Source organism: Gorilla gorilla, chromosome 15 (genome assembly GCF_029281585.2).
Source record: "Gorilla gorilla gorilla isolate KB3781 chromosome 15, NHGRI_mGorGor1-v2.1_pri, whole genome shotgun sequence".
Lineage (NCBI taxonomy): Eukaryota > Metazoa > Chordata > Mammalia > Primates > Hominidae > Gorilla > Gorilla gorilla.
Window position 1 is genome coordinate 11,923,918 of NC_073239.2, and position 22,868 is coordinate 11,946,785.

Below are 22,868 nucleotides of genomic sequence, written 5' to 3' on the forward strand. Positions count from 1 at the left end.
TCGAACATCAAAAAATGGAATTAGACTCTATTACATTTTAGCTCTCAAATTTAGGTCTTTGATCTTTTTGAGTTAATTTTGTATATAGTGTGAGATAGGAGTACAACTTTATTCTTTTGCATGTGGATATCCATTTGTCCCAGCACCATTTTTTGAAGAGAATATTCTTTCAATTTAACTGAAAAGCCCAGCAACAGGGAGTATCATTTGCTTGCCCAAGCATTAATAATGCGGTATTTTATTTCTTATTTGGCTGTGAGTCCTGTGTGCATTGGTACTCATAGCCTATGCATAACCTCACTCATAGCCTTGAAAACCTAGGGCAGATATCCTGCAGAAAAACCCATTGCTTACTTGCTTATCTGAAGTTTTAAGCATGGATTTTAAGCTACTGAGTTTTATCTATTCTTGAGATTCTACAATTCACCTTAGGCTCATCTTGGTAAAAACTGATTCTGGAATTTTGCCTGAGGCTGCTGAATGTCGTGGATGATCCTTTGAGTTTTACAGTTTCTCCTTTTCCCAGTTATTTCCCCTAGAAACTACTGGGCAGATCACTTACCAGGTCCTGGCTCTTTCTCCTTCCTATGTTGCCACAGATGGACCTTCCTACCTGTGCTCCAATTTTAAACAATACTGTCAATAGATAACATTTACCAAATACCACACTGAACTAAGAACTTCTAACATGTGGACTAAATGCCAACCACTGTGGGGGCCTGATTCCTGAATATCCATATAATGTTGTCTCAAATCTTTATTTTACATCCTGTGGAAACACAAAGTGGTTCCCATGATTGCAGATCCTTGTGGTTCTTTATATTCCTCTACACTGTCTGCTGAATTAGAACGATTTATGGATTATCTTGCTATTTCACATGTGTTCTTTCCTTCATGACAGTTACCCAGGGTTGACTCAACTGCTCACTCTCACTGTCATTTTTATGTGTAGTTGAGTTTACTCAAAAATTGGGAAGGGTTCAGAGGGATTTATATGTTAGCAATGCAAAAAGCTCTAATTAAACACTAGACATTCTCATTTCCTAGAAGACCTTTGACAACCTCAGATCTATGAATTTTTTTCTAAAACTTTTTGTTTGGAGATAATTTCCGACTTATAGGAAAGTTGCAAAAATATTACAAAGTGTTCCTGTGCATCTATGGTTTGCCAAGTCCAGCGGGTGCCTGCAATGATTGGTTATAAATTTGTTATTTTTCTAAGCCACATTTCCTTCTTTAGGAAGAGGGTTCTAATCTTAATTCCAGAGTAATGAGAACATATTTAAGATTAAACATTCTATTTAAAGTAGGTTAACGGAGTAGGAAGGCATCACAGCCCATCTTTCCCTGGATTTGTCTTATCCAGAATATGCAGTTTTGCTTCTGATAGATTTCTCCACTTTTATCCTTGGAGTGAATTGAATCATCTAGGGAGGAGAGGGTACAGAGATGAGAGGAGAAATGCTGGGACTATATACCTCCTCTTCTGTTCATTGATGGTAGAGAACTCCTAGCCTGATGATATATCCCAATTACTCCCTGATTAATGAATCTTCTGGGATTAATGGGTAAAGAACTAACAGTTTTTTGAGAACCTGGCAGTCACTGAATTATAGATTCTATGTTTGAAAATGTAGACAGACTGGAGATCTTTCGTATGAAGTCGGTATTTAAAAAGAACCTCAAGTCCAGAGCTCTATCTGAAAAAAACAGTTGTTCCTCTGCTGTCTTGGGTATTAGAGGAGCTGACATCAGCAAGATGGCAGAATATGAGTTTCTGGCACTCGTCCCCTTGAAGAAACATCAATTTGAACAACCACTCATGTACAAAAATACCTTTGTAAGAGCCAAGGAATCCAGATGAGAGATTACAGCACCTGGGTAGAGCATGGAAATAAGATAAGGCATATTTAAGAGGGTAGGAAGGACAGTTTCATGTTGCCAGCATCACTGCTCCCCCAAACCTAAACAGTGCAGTGCAGAAAGAGACCCATCACATGAGGGAAAGAGAGTGTAGTGAGCAGACTTCACTGTGGATCCCAGCACCAGGCCTGGTCCAGTGAACACGGGCACAAGGCCAGCCCCTATGGTCTCAGGCTTCAGGTCAGTCCCTGCAGCCCCAGACCCAAGGCCTGCTCCAGCATCAGGCCTACTTCTGCAGACCCAGGCTCCAAGTCTGCCCCAGTGCCAGACTGAACCCTACAGCCCCAGGCTCCAGGCCAGCCCCCATGGACTCAGGCTGTAAGTCAGCTCCAACATCAGGCTGGCATCTGTGGTCCCAAACTCTAGGCCCATTACTGTGGTTGGAAGGCTCCAGACCTGCCCCAGTACCAGGGAGGCCCATGGGGCAATAGCCTCCAGATCATCCCTAAAGCCATATGCTCCAACGGACTTAGAGTATAAGCTAGCTCCATTAGACACTGGCTCCAGGCCTATCCCCCAAAACCCAGTCTCCAGGCCTGCCTTCATAGTCCCAGGTATCAGGCCTGTTCCTGTAGACACGGGTACTAAGCCTACCCCAAGGTATCCTGGGTAAACTCTGACACCCAGCCAGCTCCTGAGGACTCAGGAAGAGGCCCATGCCCACAGACCCAGACATCAGCCCTGCCGCAGTGCCGGGTCAGTCTGTGTGGACCCAGGCTTCAGGCTGGTCTTAGTGATCCCAGACTCCATGCCTGCTCCTTTAGGCCCAAGGGCCAAGCCAGCCCCTACAGACCCAGGTTCCAGGCTTACCACTGCAGACTCAGGCACCAGGCCCATCCATGCAGACTCAGGCCCCAGATCTTTTCCAGTAGACACATAGGCAGCAGGCTGGCTCCTGTGAACTCAGACTGCAGGACTGTCTACTTGCTGACCAAGGAACAGGGCCAGCTCACTTTTCACTTATATAAAAATTAAATGATATATTAAAAATAACAATAGCTACAATAATTTGTTAATAGATACATGACATATAAAAGATGTAAATTGGGCACAGCAGCTGAACTCTGGCAGAGTGTCAGAGGCCGTGCGGGGCTCCTTGGTGCTGGAAAAGTCCAAAGTTGTTGACCCCCTGGACTATGAGAATGTTATGGCCCAAATAAAAACCCAGATTTACAGCAACCCCCTCAGAGATCTGCTTATGTTTCCCAAGGAAGATATATCTGTCTCGGTGATGGGTCGTCAGCACAGAACGGTGCAATCCACTGTACCAGAAGACGCTGAAAAGAGGGCCCAGAGTTTATTTGTCAAAGAGTGTATTAAAATCTGTAGCACAGATTGGCACGTGGTAAACTTTGAGACCAGAAAAAATTCCTAATCATGTATTTGAGATAGATGAAGACTGTGAGAAAGATAAGGACTTACCTTCTTTATGTTATCAGAAGGGTGGTGTGATAAAACAAGGCTGGTTGCATAAAGCACATGTCAATAGCACCATCACAGTAACCATGAAGGTATTCAAGAGACGATATTTTTACTTGACCCAACTTCCTGAGGTTAATATACTCTCAATTCCTATAAAGATGAGAAAAATTCAAAAGAATCGAAAGGTTGCATCTACTTGGATGCCTGCATTGATGTTCAGATGATGAAACTAGTAGCCAAGGAAAAGCCGATAACATCATGGCAAGTTTGGAAAGGAGCATGCATCCGGAAATGATGAAGTATGGAAGAGAAACTGAACAACTAAACAAACTCAGTAGCGGAGATGGAAGACAGAATCTCTTTTCTTTTGATTCAGAAGTTCAGAGGTTGGACTTTTCAGGAATTGAACCTGATATAAAGCCATTTGAAGAAAAGTGCAACAAATGTTTCCTGGTAAATTGCCATGATTTAACTTTCAATATCTTGGGCCAAATTGGAGACAATGCAAAAGGACCACCTACAAATGTTGAGCCCCCCACCCTTTTTAAAAATCAGTCTTGCCTTATTTGATGTAAAGAACAATTGTGAGATTTCAGCAGACTTTCATGTAGACTTGAATCCCCCATCTGTCCATGAAATGCTGTGGGGCTCTTCAACCCAACTGTGCAGTGACAGTAACCCAAAGGGCTCTTCACCTGAGTCTTTCATTCATGGAATTTCTGAATCTCAGTTATGCTACATAATACAGGGAATTTTCTCAGTGAAGAATCCACATCCTGAAATTTTTCTAGCTGCGAGAATCGAAAAGGTGCTACAGGGAAACATTACATACTGTGCAGAACCCTACATCAAAAATTCTGATCCAGTAAAGACGGCCCAGAAGGTGCCCAGGACAGCTAAACAAGTGTGTAGCCATCTTGGACAATACAGAATGCCTTTTGTTTGGGCTGCCAGATCCATTTTCAAAGATACTCAAGGCTTTCTCTATCTGGACGGGAGATTTTCTTCTCTGTATAAACAAGAGTAGCAAGCTTTCAAGTAAGGACATTCTCAAGTTGCTATCAGAATATAAGAAGCCAGAAAAGACCAAACTGCAGATTATTCCTGGGCAGTTAAACATCACAATAGAATGTGTTCCTGTGGATTTATCAAACTGTATTACTTCTTCATATGTGCCTCTGAAGCCTTTTGAAAAGAATTGTCAAAATATCACTGTGGAGGTTGAAGAGTTTGTTCCAGAAATGACAAAATATTGTTATCCATTTACTATTTACGAAAACCGTCTGTATGTATATCCCTTGCAATTAAAATATGATAGGCCAGCAAACATTTGCCAAGGCAAGGAACATTGCAGTCTGTATGGAATTCCGGGATTCAGATGAAAGTGCTCTAAAGTGTATTTGTGGAAAACCTGCAGGGTCTGTTTTTACCACAAATGCTTATGCTGTTGTCTCGAATCACAATCAAAACCCAGAGTTCTATGATGAGATTAAAATTGAGCTTCCCTTTCACTTGCATCAAAAACATCATTTGCTTTTCACTTTTTGTCATGTAAGTTGTGAAATTAACACAAAGGGAACAACCAAAAAGCAAGACACAGTTGAAACTCCAGTTGAGTTTGCCTGGGTACCTTTGCTGAAAGATGGTAGAATCATCACATTTGGGCAGCAGCTGCCAGTTTCCGCCAATCTTCCCCCAGGCTACTTGAATCTGAATGATGGATAATCAAGAAGGCAATGTAATGTGGATATTAAATGGGTAGATGATGCAAAGCCTTTGTGGAAGATTAAAAGCCACTTAGAATCTGCCATTTACACTTAAGATCTGCATTTGCACAAATTCTTCCATCATTGCCAGCTGAATCAGTCAGACTCGAAAGAAGTTCCAGGGGAGCTCATTAAGTATTTAAAGTCTTTGCATGCCATGGAGATCCAAGTCATGATACAGTTTCTAAGTGTAATTCTTATGCAACTCTTCTGAGTTCTCACAAATATGATCCATGAAGATGATGTTCCTATCAACTGCACCATGGTTCTCTTACATATTTTATCAAAGTGCCATGAAGAAGGCTTGGATAGTTATTTAAGATCATTCATAAAGTATAGCTTCCAACCTGAAAAACCAAGTGCTCCTCAGGCCCAGCTGATACATGAAACCCTGGCTGCTATGATGATAGCACTATTGAAACAGTCTGCAGATTTGCTGAAGTACTCATGGTTTTTCTTTGAAATAATTGCAAAGTCGATGGCCACATACTTGTTGGAAGAGAATAAGATTAAGCTTACCCATGGCCAGAGATTTCCCAAGGCATATTATCATGCCTTACATTCACTGCTTCTTGCAATAACCATGTGAATCTCAGTATGCGGAGATTCCCAATGAGTCCAGAAATGTGAATTATAGTTTGGCTAGCTTCCTGAAGTGTTGTTTGACACTAATGGATAGAGGATTTGTTTTCAATTTGATAAATGACTATATATCTGGATTCAGCCCCAAAGATCCCAAGGTTCTGGCTGAATACAAGTTTGAATTTCTGCAAACAATTTGCAATCGCGAACATTACATTCATCTGAACTTGCCAATGGAATTTGCAAAACCTAAACTGTATTCAAGAATCTTGAATACAGTTTATCAGTTGAGTATTGCAAGCATCACTTCTTGTTTGGTCTACTTCTGAGGGAAACTTCCAGTGCTCTTCAGGACAATTATGAGATCAGATATACAGCTATCTCTGTCATAAAGAACCTTTTGATAAAACATGCATTTGACACAAGATACCAGCACAAGAACCAACAAGCCAAAATAGCACAATTGTACCTCCCCTTCGTTGGACTGCTTTTGGAAAATATACAGTGATTAGCAGGTCAAGATATCTTGTATTCTTGTGCAGCCATGCCTAATTCTGCATCCAGAGATGAGTTTCCATTATGGCTTTACTTCACCTGACAATAGAGGGAGTCTGAGCACTGACAAAGACACTGCTTATGGGTCTTTTCAAAATCGACACGGAATAAAGAGAGAAGATTCAGGAGGTTCCCTCATCCCAGAAGGAGCAACAGGATTTCCAGATCAGGGCAATGCTGGTGAAAATACCCGACAGAGTTCTACAAGGAATAGCATATCCCAGTATAACTGCCTGGGTCAGTGTGAAATCAGAAGCCTCTTGATGTGCTACCTGTATATAGTAAAAGTGATTTCAGAAGATACTCTCTTAACTTACTGGAATAAAGTATCTCCTCAGGAACTCATACACATTTTTATACTTTCAGAAGTATGCTTGTTTCACTTTAGATATACGGGGAAAAGAAACATAGCAAGGGTGCATGATGCCTGACTGTCAAAACACTTTGGAATAGACCGAAAATTACAAACCATGCCTGCTCTTTGAAACAGATCAGGAGTAATGCAGGCCTGGCTTCAGCATCTTAGTAGCCTAGAAAGTTCATTTACACTTAATCACAGTTCTGCAACAACTGAACAGACATTTTCCACCAGGCACTTCTTGAAGGCAATACAGCTACTGAAGTTTCCCTAACAGTACTAGATACCATGTCATTTTCCATCAGGGCTTTAAGACCCAACTTTTAAATAATGGTGGCCACAACCCATTAATGAAAAAGTGTTTGATATTCATCTTGCTTTTCTTAAAAATGGACAATCTGAAGTGTTGCTGAAACATGTATTTGCCTCACTGAGAGCTTTCCTCAGTAAGTTTCCTTCAGGCTTTTTCAAAGGAAGAGTGAACATGTGTACTGCATTTTGCTATGAGGTTTTAAAGTGCTTCACATCGAAGATTAGCTCAACCAGAAATGAAACATCTGCACTTTTATATCTTTTGATGAGAAACAACTTTGAGTATACCAAAAGGAAGACCGTTTAGAGGACACATCTACAGATAATAATTGCTGTAAGCCAACTGATAGCTGATATAGCACTAAGTGGAAGATCAAGATTTCAGGAGTCTTTATTCATTATCAATAATTTTGCAAATAGTGACAGACCTATGAAGTCAACTGCCTTTCCCACAGAAGTCAAAGACTTGACCAAGAGAATCTGCACTGTTCTTATGGCCACTGCCCAAATGAAGGAGCATGAGAAAGACCCTGAAATGCTAATTGATCTCCAATGTAGCTTAGCCAAGTCCTATGCAAGTATTCCAGAGCTTAGGAAAACCTGACTTGATAGCATGGCCAACATTCATGTAAAAAATGGAGATTTTTCAGAGGCTGCAATGTGTTATGTCCATGCAGCAGCTCTAGTTGCAGAGTTTCTTCATTGAAAAAAAAAATTTCCTAATGGATGTTTACCCTTCAAGAAAATTACTCCCAATATAGATGAAGAAGGAGCAGTGAAAGAAGATGCTGGGATGATGGACGTCCATTATAGTGAAGAAGTTTTGCTGGAGTTGCTAGAACGATGTGTGGGTAGCTTATGGAAGGCAAAACTTTATGAAATAATTTCTGAGATTTCCAAGTTGATCATTCCAATTTATGAGAAACATCGTGAGTTTGAGAAACTTACTCAAGTTTATAGAACTCTTCAGGGAGCTTACACAAAAATTCTGAAAAGTTATGCATACAAAAAAAAAGACTTTTAGGCACTTTCTTCAGAGTTGCCTTTATGGCCAGTCTTTTTTTGAAGAAGAAGATGGAAAGGAGTACATCTATAAAGAACCAAAGCTCGCTGGCCTCTCAGAAATTTCCCTGAGACTTGTTAAACTTTATGGTGAAAAATTTGGTATGGCGAATGTCAAAAAAATTCAGGATACAGACGAGGTAAATGCCAAAGAGTTTGATCCAAAATATGCTCATATACAAGTTACTTATGTGAAGCCTTACTTTGATGACAAAGAACCCACAGAAAGAAAGACCGAGTTTGGAAGAAATCATAATATCAGCAGATTTGTTTTTGAGGCTCCTTACACTTTATCAGGCAAAAAGCAGGGTTGTACAGAAGAACAGTGCAAATGCCGTACAATCTTGACAACCTCAAAGTCATTTCCCTATGTGAAGAAGAGGATTCCTATTAACTGTGAACAGCAGATTAATTTAAAACCAATTGATGTTGCCACTGATGAAATAAAAGATAAAATTGCAGATCTGCAAAAGCTTTGCTCCTCTGTTGACGTGGACATGATTCAACTCCAACTTAAATTGCAGGGCTGTGTTTCCATGCAGGTCAATGCTGGTCCATTAGTATATGCAGGGGCTTTCTTAAATGATAGCCAAGCTAGCAAGTATCCACCTAAGAAAGTGAGTGAGTTGAAAGACATGTTTAGGAAATCCATACAAGCATGTGGCATTGCACTTGAATTAAATGAGTGGCTAATTAAAGAAGATCAAGTTGAGTACCATGAAGGGCTAAAGTCAAATTTCAGAGACATGGTAAAATAATTATTTGACATTATCCATGAGCGGATATTACAAGAAGACACAATGCATTCTCCCTGGATTAGCAACACATTACATGTCTTTTGTGCAATTAGTGGTACATTGAGTAACCGAGGCTATGGTTCCCCAAGATACACTGAAGTGTGAAAAAATGCAGATGTAAATGACAATAAGATTGAACTTTCTCAGGAATATTTGCAACTGTGCAAAAGTTAAAATTTAAAGATTTGATATACATAGAGTGTTTCTTCTCGACACCAAAATTTTCTTTTGTTCCAACAGAGTGCTTACATATTTGTAAATATTTAAGTAATTTGAAAGTGCCTGTAAAATTGCACGACTGTGCTTGGTTTGTACTTTTTAAGGTAAATCTCTATGCTGAAAAGTAGAACTCAAAAACAGCAGTTCAATTTGCTAAATTATTGCTTAAAATAATAATGGTACTATGTAAAATTGTATGATGGAATACAATAAAAGGTAAAACTTATTTGTAATTAGAAGTGAAGGAAATAATAGTTTGAACTTAGCAAAACAAATGTAAATTATGACATCAATAACGAAATATGGGAGGATGAGAAGTTAAAGAATAGTTTTTCTATGTGGTCAAAGTTAAGTTGTTATCAGCTTAAAATAGACTGTTGTAACTATAAGCTATTTTATTTAAGCCTCATAGAAACCACAAGGAAAAAACCTGTAGTAGATACACAAAAATAAAGAGAAAGGAATCAAAGCATACTAGAAAAATATAATAAATTCACAAAAGAAGACAACAAGAGAGGAAGAAGTAACAAAGGAGCTAAGAAAAAAAAAACCCAGAAAACAATGAACAAAATGACAGTAGTAAGTTTTTAACCTATTAATACTTCCTTTAGACTTAAATGGATTAAATTCTTTTTTTATTATACTTTAAGTTCTAGGGTACATGTGCACAACATGCAGGTTTGTTACATATGTATACATGTGCCATGTTGGTGTGCTGCACCTATTGACTCGTCATTTACATTAGGTATATCTCCTAATGCTATCCCTTCCCCCCTGCCCGCATCCCACGACAGGTCCTGGTGTGTGATGTTCCCCACCCTATGTCCAAGTGTTCTCATTGTTCAATTCCCCTCTATGAGTGAGAACATGTGGTGTTTGGTTTTTTGTCCTTGCGATAGTTTGCTCAGAATGATGGTTTCCAGCTTCATCCATGTCCCTACAAAGGACATGAATTCATCCTTTTTTATGGCTGCATAGTATTCCATGGTGTATATGTGCCACATTTTCTTAATCCAGTCTATCATTGATTGACATTTGGGTTGGTTCCAAGTCTTCGCTATTGTGAATAGTGCCGCAATAAACATATGTGTGCATGTGTCTTTATAGCAGCATGATTTATATTCCTTTGGGTATATACCCAGTAATGGGATGGCTGGGTGAAATGATATTTCTAGTTCTAGATCCTTGAGGAATCGGCACACTGTCTTCCACAATGGTTGAACTAGTTTACATTCCCACCAACAGTGTAAAAGTGTTCCTATTTCTCCACATCCTCTCTAGCACCTGTTGTTTCCTGACTTTTAATGATTGCCATTCTAACTGGTGTGAGATGGTATCTCACTGTGGTTTTGATTTGCATTTCTCTGATGGCCAGTGATGATGAGCATTTTCTCATGTGTCTGTTGGCTGCATAAATGTCTTCTTTTGAGAAGTGTCTGTTCATATCCTTTGCCCACTTTTCGATGGGGTTGCTTGATTTTTTCTTGTAAATTTGTTTATGTTCTTTGTACATCCTGGATATTAGCCCTTTTTCAGATGGGTGGACTGTAAAAATTTTCTCCCATTCTGTAGGTTGCCTGTTCACTCTGATGATAGTTTCTTTAGCCATGCAGAAGCTCTTTAGTTTAATTAGATCCCTTTTGTCTTTGTTGGCTTTTGTTGCCATTGCTTTTGGTGTTTTAGTCATGAAGTCCTTGCCAATACCTATGTCCTGAATGGTATTGCCTAGGTTTTCTTCTAGGGTTTTTATGGTTTTAGGTCTGACATTTAAGTCTTTAATCCATCTTGAATTAATTTTTGTATAAGGTGTAAGGAAGGGATCCAGTTTCAGCGTTCCACATATGGCTACCCTGTTTTCCCGGCACCATTTATTAGATAGGGAATCTTTTTCCCATTTCTTGTTTTTGTCAGGTTTGTCAAAGATCAGATGGTTGTAGATGTGTGGTATAATTTCTGAGGGCTCTGTTCTGTTCCATTGGTCTATATCTCTGTTTTGGTACCAGTACCATGCTGTTTTGGTTACTGTAGCCTTGTAGTATAGTTTGAAATCAGGTAGCATGATGCCTCCAGCTTTGTTCTTTTTGCTTAGGATTGTCTTGGCTATGCAGGCTCTTTTTTGGTTCCATATGAACTTTAAAGTAGTTTTTTCCAATTCTGTGAAGAAAATCATTGGTAGCTTGATGGGGATGGCATTGAATCTATAAATTACCTTGGGCAGTATGGCCATTTTCCTGATATTGATTCTTCCTATCCATGAGCATGGAATGTTCTTCCATTTGTTTGTGTCCTCTTTTATTTTATTGAGCAGCGGTTTTTAGTTATCCTTGAAGAGGTCCTTCCCATCCCTTTTAAGTTGGATTCCTAGGTATTTTATTCTCTTTGAAGCAATTGTGAATGGGAGTTCACTCATGATTTGGCTCTCTGTGTGTTATTGGTGTATAAGAATGCTTGTGATTTTTGCACATTGATTTTGTATCCTGAGACTTTGCTGAAGTTGCTTATCAGCTTAAGGAGATTTTGGGCTGAGACGACAGGGTTTTCTAAATATACAATCATGTAATCTGCAAACAGAGACAATTTGACTTTCTCTTTTCCTAATTGAATACCCTTTATTTCTTTCTCCTGTCTGATTGCCCTGGCCAGAACTTCCAACACTATGTTGAATAGGAGTGGTGAGAGAGGGCATCCCTGTCTCGTGCCAGTTTTCAAAGGGAGTGCTTCCAGTTTTTGCCCATTCAGTATGATATTGGCTGTGGGTTTGTCATAAATAGCTCTTATTATTTTGAGATGCATAGTTTCTCATCAATACGTAGTTTATTGAGAGTTTTTAGCATGAAAGGCTGTTGAATTTTGTCTAAGGCCTTTTCTGCATCTATTGAGATAATCATGTGGTTTTTGTCTTTGGTTCTCTTTATATGTTGGATTATGTTTATTGTTTTGCATATGTTGAACCAGCCTTGCATCCCAGGGATGAAGCCAACTTGATTGTGGTGGATAAGCTTTTTGATGTGCTGCTGGATTTGGTTTGCCAGTATTTTATTGAGGATTTTTGCATTGATGTTCATCAGGGATATTGGTCTAAAATTCTCTTTTTTTGTTTTGTCTCTGCCAGGCTTTGGTATCAGGATGATGCTGGCCTCATAAAATGAGTTAGGGAGGATTCCCTCTTTTTCTATTGATTGGAATAATTTCAGAAGGAATGGTACCAGCTCCTCTTTGTACCTCTGGTAGAGTTTGGCTGTGAATCCATCTGGTCCTGGACTTCTTTTGGTCTATAGGCTATTAATTATTGCCTCAATTTCAGAGCCTGTTATTGGTCTATTCAGGGATTCGACTTCTTCCTGGTTTAGTCTTGGGAGGGTGTATGTGTCCAGGAATTTATCCATTTCTTCTATATTTTCTAGTTTATTTGCGTAGAGGTGTTTGTAGTATTCTCTGATGGTAGTTTGTATTTCTGTGGGATCGGTGGTGATATCCCCTTTATCATTTTTTATTGAGTCTATTTGATTCTTCTCTCTTTTCTTCTTTATTAGTCTTGCTAGCGGTCTATCAATTTTGTTGATCATTTCAAAACACCAGGTCCTGGATTCATTGATTTTTTTTTGAAGGGTTTTTTGTGTCTCTATCTCCTTCAGTTCTGCTCTTATCTTAGTTATTTCAAGTCTTCTGCCAGCTTTTGAATATGTTTGCTCTTGCTTCTCTAGTTCTTTTAATTGTGTTGTTAGGGTGTCAATTTTAGATCTTTCCTGCTTTCTCTGTGGCATTTAGTGCTATAAATTTCCCTCTACACACTGCTTTAAATGTGTCCCAGAGAGTCTGGTATGTTGTGTCTTCATTCACATTGGTTTCAAAGAACATCTTTATTTCTGCCTTCATTCTGTTATTTACCCAGTAGTCATTCAGGAGCAGGTTGTTCGGTTTCCATGTAGTTGTGTAGCTTTGAGTGAGTTTCTTAACCCTGAGTTCTAGTTTGATTACACTGTGGTCTGAGAGACAGTTTGTTATAATTTCTGTTCTTTTACATTTGCTGAGGAGTGCTTTACTTCCGACTATGTGGTCAATTTTAGAATAAGTGTGATGTGGTGCTGAGAAGAATGTATATTCTGTTGATTTTTGGGTGGAGAGTTCTGTAGATGTCTATTAGGTCTGCTTGGTGCAGAGCTGAGTTCAATTCCTGGATATCCTTGTTAACTTTCTGTTTCGTTGATCTAATGTTGCCAGTGGGATGTGAAAGTCTCCCATTATTTTTGTGTGGGAGTCTAAGTACCTTTGTAGGTCTCTAAGGACTTGCTTTATGAATCTGGGTGCTCCTGTATTGGGTGCATATGTATTTAGGATAGTTAGCTCTTCTTGTTGAATTGATCCCTTTATCATTATGTAATAGCCTTGTCTCTTTTGATCTTTGTTGGTTTAAAATCTGTTTTATCAGAGACTAGGATTGCAATCCCTGCTTTTTTTTGTTTTCCATTTGCTTGGTAGATCTTCCTCCTTCCCTTTATTTTGAGCCTATGTGTTTCTCTGCACGTGAGATGGGTCTCCTGAATACAGCACACTGATGAGTCTTGACTCTTTATCGAGTTTGCCAGTCTGTGTCTTTTTAATTGGGGCATTTAGCCCATTTACATTTAAGGTTAATATTGTTATGTGTGAATTTGATCCTGTCATTATGATATTACCTGGTTATTTTGCTCATTAGTTGATGCAGTTTCTTCCTAGCATCAATGGCCTTTACAATTTGGCATGTTTTTGCAGTGGCTGGTCCTGGTTTTTCCTTTCCATGTTTAGTGCTTCCTTCAGGGGCTCTTGTAAGGAAGTCCTGGTGGTGACAAAATCTCTCAGCATTTGCTTGTCTGTAAAGTATTTTATTTCTCCTCCACTTATGAAGTTTAGTTTGGCTGGATATGAAATTCTGGGTTGAAAATTCTTTTCTTTAAGAATTTTCTTTAAGCCACTCTCTTCTGGCTTGTAGAGTTTCTGCCAAGAGATCCTCTGTTAGTCTGATGGGCTTCCCTTTGTGGGTAACCTGACCTTTCTCTCTGGCTGCCCTTAATATTTTTTCCTTCATTTTAACTTTGGTGAATCTGATAATTATGTGTCTTGGAGTTGTTCTCTCGAGGAGTATCTTTGTGGTGTTCTCTGCATTTCCTGAATTTGGATGTTGGCCTGCCTTGCTAGGTTGGGGAAGTTTTCCTGGATAATATCCTGAAGAGTGTTTTCCAACTTTATTCCATTCTCCCCATCACTTTCAGGTGCACCAGTCAGACATAAATTTGGTCTTTTCACGTAGTCCCATATTTCTTTGAGGCTTTGTTTATTTCTTTTTACTCTTTTTTCTCTAAATTTCTCTTACTGAATTTCATTCATTTGATCTTCCATCACTGATACTCTTTCTTCCACTTGATCAAATTGGCTACTGAAGCTTGTGCATGTGTCATGTAGTTCTCATGCTATGGTTTTCAGTTCCATCGGGTCATTTAAGGTCTACTCTACACTGTTTATTCTAGTTAGCCATTTGTCTAATCTTTTTTCAAGGTTTTTAGCTTCTTTGCGATGGGTTCGAACATCCTCCTTTAGCTCAGAGAAGTTTGTTATTACCAATCGTCTGAAACCTTCTTCTCTCAACTCGTCAAAGTCATTCTCCATCCAGCTTTGTTCTGTTGCTGGTGAGGAGCTGGGTTCCTTTGGAGGAGAAGAGGCGCTCTGATTTTTAGAATTTTCAGCTTTTCTGCTCTGGGTTCTCCCCATCTTTGTGGTTTTATCTACCTTTGGTCTTTGATGATGGTGACATACAGATGGGGATATGTGTGTGTTGGGGTGCCTGTCTCTTGCGAGTATTCACCAAAGTGGTGGAGACAATGCAATTGAGGGTGGTGGGGGGCCCCTGCTGGTGACTGTGTGTGCCATTGCACTGGAGGTAGTGTTGGCTCAGGGGCGGGGTGCTGGCAGGCACAGGTCTGGGTGCCTTCTCTGTTTCCTGGAAGCAGGAGTGGGCCGTAAATTTCTTATCTGCATCAAGTGAAGGCTAAATGATGTCATGTTAGGTATACAAATGAAGTTGTTCTCTAGCTCACCTGCAGCATATTTAGTCCATCACCAAAGGGCACATTTAGATGTTTGATGAGTCCTGTCACCCACTCTGGAGGCTGCTTCTGCTCCTGTCTTTCCCTGGCACCTGTGTTTTCCAGGGTGATTGAACAAGAAGGCATTTGTCCTTCTGAAGGGGTGTGCTGGCTCTGTAAAACATTTAAAGAATAATTAATGCCTAATCTTCTCAAACTCTTTCAAAAAATTAAAGAGGAAGAAATATTTCCAAACTCTTGAGGCCAGCATTATCTAATACCAAAGCCAGACAAGGACTCTATAAAAAGAAGAAAGTTGTAAGCCAATATCCCTAATTAACATAGATGTGAAAATCCTCAGCAAAGTACTAGCAAATCAAATTCAACAGCATACTAGAAAAACTACACATCATGACCAAGTACAATTATTTATCCCTGGGATATGAAGATGCTTTAATGTATGCAAATCAATAAATATGATACACTATATTAACAAAATGATGGATAAAAATCTTACAATCATCTCAACAGATGCACAAAAAGCATCTGAAAAAATTCAACATCCTTCCATGATAAAATTGCTCAACAAGTTGGAATGGACTTGAACATATTAAAGGCCATATATGACAAACCTACAGTTAACATTATACTTAATAGTGAAAAGCTCAAAGAGTTTTCTCAAAGTTCAGGAACAAGACAAGGATGCCAACTCTCACCATATTTATTTATTTATTTTAGAAATGGAGTCTTGCTCTGTTGCCCAGGCTGGAGTGCAGTGGTGTGATCTCAGCTCATTGCAACCTCTGCCTCCCAGATTCAAGCTATTCTCGTGCCTCAGCCTCTCAAGTAGCTGGGACTACAGGTGTGTGCCACCACACTTGGCTAATTTTTGTGTTTTTAGTAGAGACGGGGTTTTGCCATGTTGGCCAGGCTGGTCTCAAACTCCTGACCCCAGGTGATCCACCCACCTTGGCCTCTCATGCTGCTGGGATTACAGGTGTGAGCCACCGTGCCCAGCCAGCACTTCTATTTAAAATAGTATTGGAAGTCCTAGCCAGAGTAATAAGTCAAGAAAAAGAAATAGAAGTCATCTCAAATGGAAAGAATGAGGTAACATTGTCTGTTTGCAGATGACATGATCTGATTTATAGAAAACCCTATAGACTCAAGCAAAGAACCGGTAGAACTAATGAACAAATTCAATAAAGTTGCAGAATACAAATGCAACATACAAAAATCAGTAACGGTTCTATTCACTAACAATGGACTATCTGAAAAAGAAGCCAAGAAAACAATCCTATTTGTAATAGCTACAAAAAAACTCAAATCTTAGGAATAAATTTCACCAAGAAGGTGTAAGATTTTTACACTGAAAACTATAAAACATTGATGAACGAAATTAAAGAAGACACAAATAAATGGAAAGATATCCCATCTTAATGGATTGGAAGAATTGGTGTTATTAAAATGTCCATACTACCCAAAGTAATCTATAGATTCAATGCATTCTCTGTCAAAATTCCAATGACATATTTCACAGAAATAAAAATAGAATATTAAAAAAATTAAAAAAATGAAAAGGCAAGCTCTGTTTTAAGAAAATCCACTATGAGATGTATTTATTAAATACATTAAAAAGTATTATATAATGTATATAATACATTAAAAAGTAGGAGCAATGGTAATGCCTTATTATTAGAATATAGTTCTTTATGATTGTGTTTGTTTCTCAAACTTTTTTGTTCCCCAACATACCTGGGAGACAGTCATCAACTCATTAACGTCATCAACTCATCGATCTATATTAAAGCAATGATTCTTGATGTGGGGTATGGCAGATTCTTGTGGGCATGTTAATTAATTGGAAACAAATCCTCACTCTAAAGTGATTCTGTTCCCCATCTCCCTCTCCTCAGAGCACCCTTTCCCCACCACACATACCTTAGAAATTACTGCTTTTGGCGCAACTCGAAGATACAGATTTTGTCTCATTCATTACATCATCTGTGTAACTATGTGTTCCTAGAACACAGTGGGTTCTCAGAAATGTTAGAATTAATAAAATGTTTCAATCATTCTGAAAAAAAAGAAAAAACACCTAAAATATTTTATTGAATCACAAAAGACTCTGAATAGCCATAGCAATCTTAGGAAATAAGAATAAAGCTGGAAGTATTGCCCTACCTGATTTCAAAATACATTACATAGTTACAGTAACCTGAACAGTATGATCCTGGCACAAAAACAGACATGTAGACCAATGGGATGACATAGAAAGCCCAGAAGTAAGTGCAAACATTATGGTCAAATAAATCTTTGACAAAGATGGCAAGGATATTGTGTAATTGGAAAAGATCAGTCTCTTTCAGTAAATGCTGTTTAGAAAACTGGATATTTATATGCATAAAATAAAATTGGACCCTTATCTCACATCATATACAAGAACTAAAATATATTAAATATAAAATATATTAAAGACAAAATAAGACTTAAAAACTACTAGAAGAGAACATATGAGAAAACATCTTAACACTGCTCTGGGTAATGATTGTTTTGGATAAGACATCAAAAGCATAGGCAACAAAAGCACAAACAGACAAACGGGACTGCATCAGACTAAAATGCTTCTGTACAGCAAAGAAAACAATCAACAGAGTGAAGAAACATCCTGCAGAACGAAAGAAAATATTTGCAAACCACACAACTGATAAAGGGTTAATATCCAAAATATATAAGGAACTCAAATAACTCAATAGCTAAAAAAACAACCTGATTAAAATGTGGGCAAAGCATTTCTGGACATTTATCCAAAGGAAAGGAACTCAGGTATATCAAAGAGTCATCTGCACGCAAATGTTTATTGCACCACTCTTCACAATAACCAAAATATGAAATCAACCTAGGTGTCCAACAACAGATGAATGGATGAAGAAAATATGCTACATATACACAATAGACTACTATTCAGCCACAAAAAAAGAATGAAATTCTGTCATTCACAGCAACATGGATAGAACTGGAAGACATTGTCTTAAGTGAAATGAGACAAGACCAGAAAGTTAAACACTACATGTTCTCACTTATATGTGGAAGCTAAAAAGAAGTAGATCTCATAAAATTAAAAAGTGGGACATAAATGCCCCACTTAAAAGGCACAGAGTGCAAGTTGATTAAAAAAAAAAAGACCCATCTCTCTGCTGTCAATGACACCCATCAGCTCAAAGTAAAGGGTTGGAGAAAGATCTACCACACAAACAAAAAACAACAAAGATTGGGGTTGCTATTCTTATATCAGATAAAGCAGGCTTTAAGCTAATAACAGTAAAAAAAGACAAAGAAAGGTGTTACATAATGATAAAAGGTTCAATTTAACAAGAAGACTTAACTATCCTAAATGTATTTGCACCCAATATTGGGGCACCCAGCTTCAAATAACAAGTACTTCTAGGCCTACAGAAAAACTTAACTAGCCACACAGTAATAATAAGGGACCTCTACACCCTAATGATAGTGTTAGACAGATTATCAAGGCAGAAAACTAACAGAAATTCTGGACTTAAATTCTACACTTGACCAATTGGAACTAATAGACATCTACAGAATATTCCACCCATCAACCACAGAATATACATTATTCTCTTCTGCATAGGGGGCATACTCTAAGATTGACCACATGCTTAACCATAAAGCAAGTATCAATAAATTTTTTAAAAATTGAAATCATACCAAGCATACTCTTGGACTACAGTGGAATAAAAATAGAAATCAATACCAAGAGGATCTCTCAAAACTGCACAATTACATGGAAATTAAACAACTTACTCCTGAATGACTTTTGGGTATATGACAAAACTAAGGCAGAAATCAAGAAATGCTTTGAAGTAAATAAAAAGTGACACAACATACCAAAATATCTGAGATACAGCAAGGCAATGTTAAGAGGAAAGTTTATAGTGCAAAACAAAAAGTTAGAAAAAAGTTAGAAAATTAATCTAACATCACACCTACAGAAACTAGAAAAGCAAGAATAAAGTAACCCCAAAGCTAGCAGAAGAAAAGATATAACTAAAATCAAAGCAGAATGGAACAAAATTGAGATCCAAATATACATATTCTACAAAAAGTTAATGAAACCAAAAGGTGGTTCTCTGAAAGGATAAACAAGATCAATAGACCACTAGCTAGATTAACAACGAAAAAGAAGATTCAAATAAGTGCAATCAGAAATGACAAAGGTGACATTACAATTGATCCTACAGAAATACAAAAGAGTCTCAGAGACTATTATGAACACCTCTATGCACACACATTAGAAAATCTAGAGGAAATGAATAAATTACTGGAAACTTATAGTCTCCCAAGATTGAATCAAGAAGAAATTGAAACTCTGGACAGATCAGTGCTGAGTTCCAAAATGGAAACAGTAATAAAAAAACCTAACAATCAAAAAAAAAGCCCCAGACCACATGGATTCACAGCTGAATTCTACCAGACACACAAAGAAGAGCTGATACCAATTCTATTGAAACTATTCCAAAAAATTGAGGAGGAGGGACTCCTCCTTGACTCCTTTTATGAAGCTAGCATCATCCTGATACCAAAACCTGGCAAACAAACAAAAAAGAAAATCGGAGATAGGCTCAGGGAATGTGACCCAGGTTTCAGAGGCATTTGCTACAGGAAAGAACTCTTGGTATTATTCAAAAGGACAGGAAAGGTGTGAAGCCTGCCTTAATTTTTGACTGGAGAAGGAGGTTGATCTAGCTTCACAGATTATATTTCAAGGACTAGTGGTCAAAAAGTAAAGTTACTTTCTGATTATACTCCAAGAGTCCTTTTTGTTCAGTGTGACAGTTACAAAATCAAAGTCACTATTCACAATGAATGCTTCAAAATCTTTGTCTCAAAGTCAGCATGTTTGTGAGAATGTGAGCTATAGGAGATGGCCTGAGGTGAGCAAAGGTGATGCTGCTGTCTAGGACACGAAAAACAACAAAGCTAGTATCTCTTGGAAGCCTTCACTGTCGATCTAAAAGGTGAAGGCTTAACTTCCTTGAGTAAAGAGAAAAACACAGGGTAGCCACGGGTGCTAAAGGTAAGATGTTAATTAGAGGTCATGAGGACTCTGCATGTGGGTTCTGTGGAGACGAATCCAGGCATGGAGCTTCCTGGAATTCAAAAGGCCTTGTCCTGCCTCCCATCTAAAGAATATTTTTGTGTGGTAAAAACAGATATTATGAGATAAAGCCGTAAGCTGAAACTAAGTAATATAAACACCAGGTAAGTTGTACTTATCCAAAAAAGGAAGGAAAAAAGAAGAATAATAAAAAAAATGACCCCATTTGAACCTGACGCTATAACAAACAGCAGAATCCCCTATGCAACCTTGTTTTTTTGACACAGGGTTTTGCTCTGTCAGCCAGGCTGGAGTACAGCTCATTGCATCCTCAATCTCCTGGACTGAAATGATCCCCCTGCCTTGGCCTCTCGAGTAGCACGTGCCACAATATCAGGCTAATTTTTTATTTTTTGTAGAGGTGGATCTATAGAGCCCAGGCTGGTCTTGAACTCCTGGGCTCAAGTTATCCTTCTGCCTCAGACTCCCAAAGTGCTGACATTATAGGCATGAGCCACGTTGCCCGGCCTAATATCCATAAAACTCTCCATGTTGGGATTTGCCAGAGGTACACAGCTCTGAACAGAAAATCTGATCATATGTATGACATCTGAAGGAGCCTACGAGATTTTTTTAAATTCACTCCATATCTGTTACAGTAAAATAAATCAACTTTACTTTCTCAATCTTAGTGAATTCATGCCTAACATGTCATCTTTTACCATGGAAACTTTTTTCTCACGCTTGTTGTGCTCCCTATTCTGCAGTTTGGTGGTGGCTGAGAGGTTATGTAAGCAGAAAGACAGCAATGTCAAGGTTAAGTAGAGTATAAGAAGATAGAAAATGCCCAGAAGAAGCTGACTCTGGGATGTGTTTGGTGTTGCATGACTAACTACCATGGTATCTTGTATGCCTTTTAATAGTTTGGGAGTTTCTGACTGTGTGTGTGTGTGTGTGTGTGTTTTAATCACTTCATTGGACTACAATAGCACATTGAAAAAATATGGCACTATAAAAATATAATATTTTTCCAATATACCATATAAAGGAATTGGAAGACATAGGTGAAGGTGGTTGTTAACATGCCCTTGGGCCAAAAAGGAATGAGTTAATTGACTCTTAATCAGAAGTAAAATAGTTTAATTAAGACTACAACTGACTGACTGACTGGATCTGCTTCTGCCCTGCGGTAGCGGCACGCATTTTCCCGTGTTAGACTTTAAAGAACAGGGTTATCGGCTATCAACGTTAGTTTATTAGCTCTGTGGTTCTTTGCCTCCCAGATCTTTGATTAAGTGTGACTCTCACTCATCCTTGTGCTGGCGGTATTTTGAAAAAAGTAAAAAAAGGGGTAGTTTCATATCAGATAGTGACTTGGGAGCTAAGAATTGAGTGAGTTAGGAAATCGAGTGCAAGGCAATTATGAGATGATTAGCCCCCAGGAGTTCTCAGGAATCCTAGGAGGCAGTAGCTTTTCCCGTGGACCTGGGATAAGAGTTGAAAACAGTTATTATACAATTCAGAGATCAGAGTTACATCAAATGACATCCAGTTGACACTCTCTTTCCTTCTGTGTCCCTAAACCTCCTGTTACTTCTGACACAAGAGTTAGTATAGGTGAATGGAGCCCAAAGCTCAGACCATAGAGAGTGTTGGGGTCTTTCAGCCTCCGGCAATTAATACCGGTATTTAGATGCAGTCTTTTCTGGGGGGCTGATCAGGAGGTCTGGTTGTAGTATTATATATAACATTGTTTCAGGTTAAAATGAAGTGCTATTAATGGTCGTTTTTACAAACAGTGTTTTAAAGTGCAAATGATTCATAATTTGACTAATCTAGCTACTTGTTATTGAGTAAACTTCATTGTCTCTGTAAAACTTCTGGACCATCTTTGGCTATTCGAGTCATTAATGGCTCTTGCTTTCCCAGTAAACTTTTCTTTTTATTGTCCCCATTCCCAATTTCTTTTTATCCATTTATAGCTCTTTATTATTATTATTATTATTTAGATGGAGTCTCACTCTGTTGCCCAGGCAGGCTGGAGTGCAATGGCGCATTCTCGGCTCACTGCAGCCTCCACCTTCAGGGTTCAAGTGATTATCCTGACTCAGCCTCCCAAGTAGCTAGGATTACAGGCGCCTGCCACCATGCCTGGCTAATTTTTGTATTTTTAGAAGAAACAGGGTTTCACCATGTTGGCCAGGCTGGTCTTGAACTCTTGAACTCGGGTGATCCACCTGCCTCTGCCTCCTAAAGTGCTGGGATTACAGGTGTAAGCCACCGCACCCGGCCTATAGCTTGATCTTTAAACTGCTGCAAGTTCCATAGTTAATTAATTTACTCTCATATTTCAGATTTCTGGGAAAATGCATATATTTTACTTCAAAACATCCTTACATTAATATTTGACTTAGAAGCTATTTTTATTGCCTATTGAGGTAGGAGTTCTTTGAAAATATTAATCTAGAATTTCATGTTTTCCGTTTTGCCTGAATTGTGCTTGGGTTTATTTTAGATTTTCAGTTTGGTTTTAGCTAGAGCTGCATGTCATAGGCTTGTCTCTAGAGGGCAGTACAGTACCATCAAAGAAACACATGGCTTTTTCTGCTAGTAACACACAATTGGTGTTTCTGTTTCTATAAAGATGACCTTCATTTGCCAATGATAATGTCTTCTCTTTTCATTATTTCCCCTTTT

The 22,868-nt window shown here is 38.6% G+C and overlaps 1 pseudogene; it reads left to right on the forward strand.

Annotated features, from left to right (window-relative positions):
* The first annotated feature begins 2,086 nt into the window (after positions 1-2,086).
* On the forward strand, positions 2,087-8,882 carry LOC101151044 (dedicator of cytokinesis protein 11-like; annotated as a pseudogene).
* Positions 8,883-22,868: the final 13,986 nt, after the last annotated feature.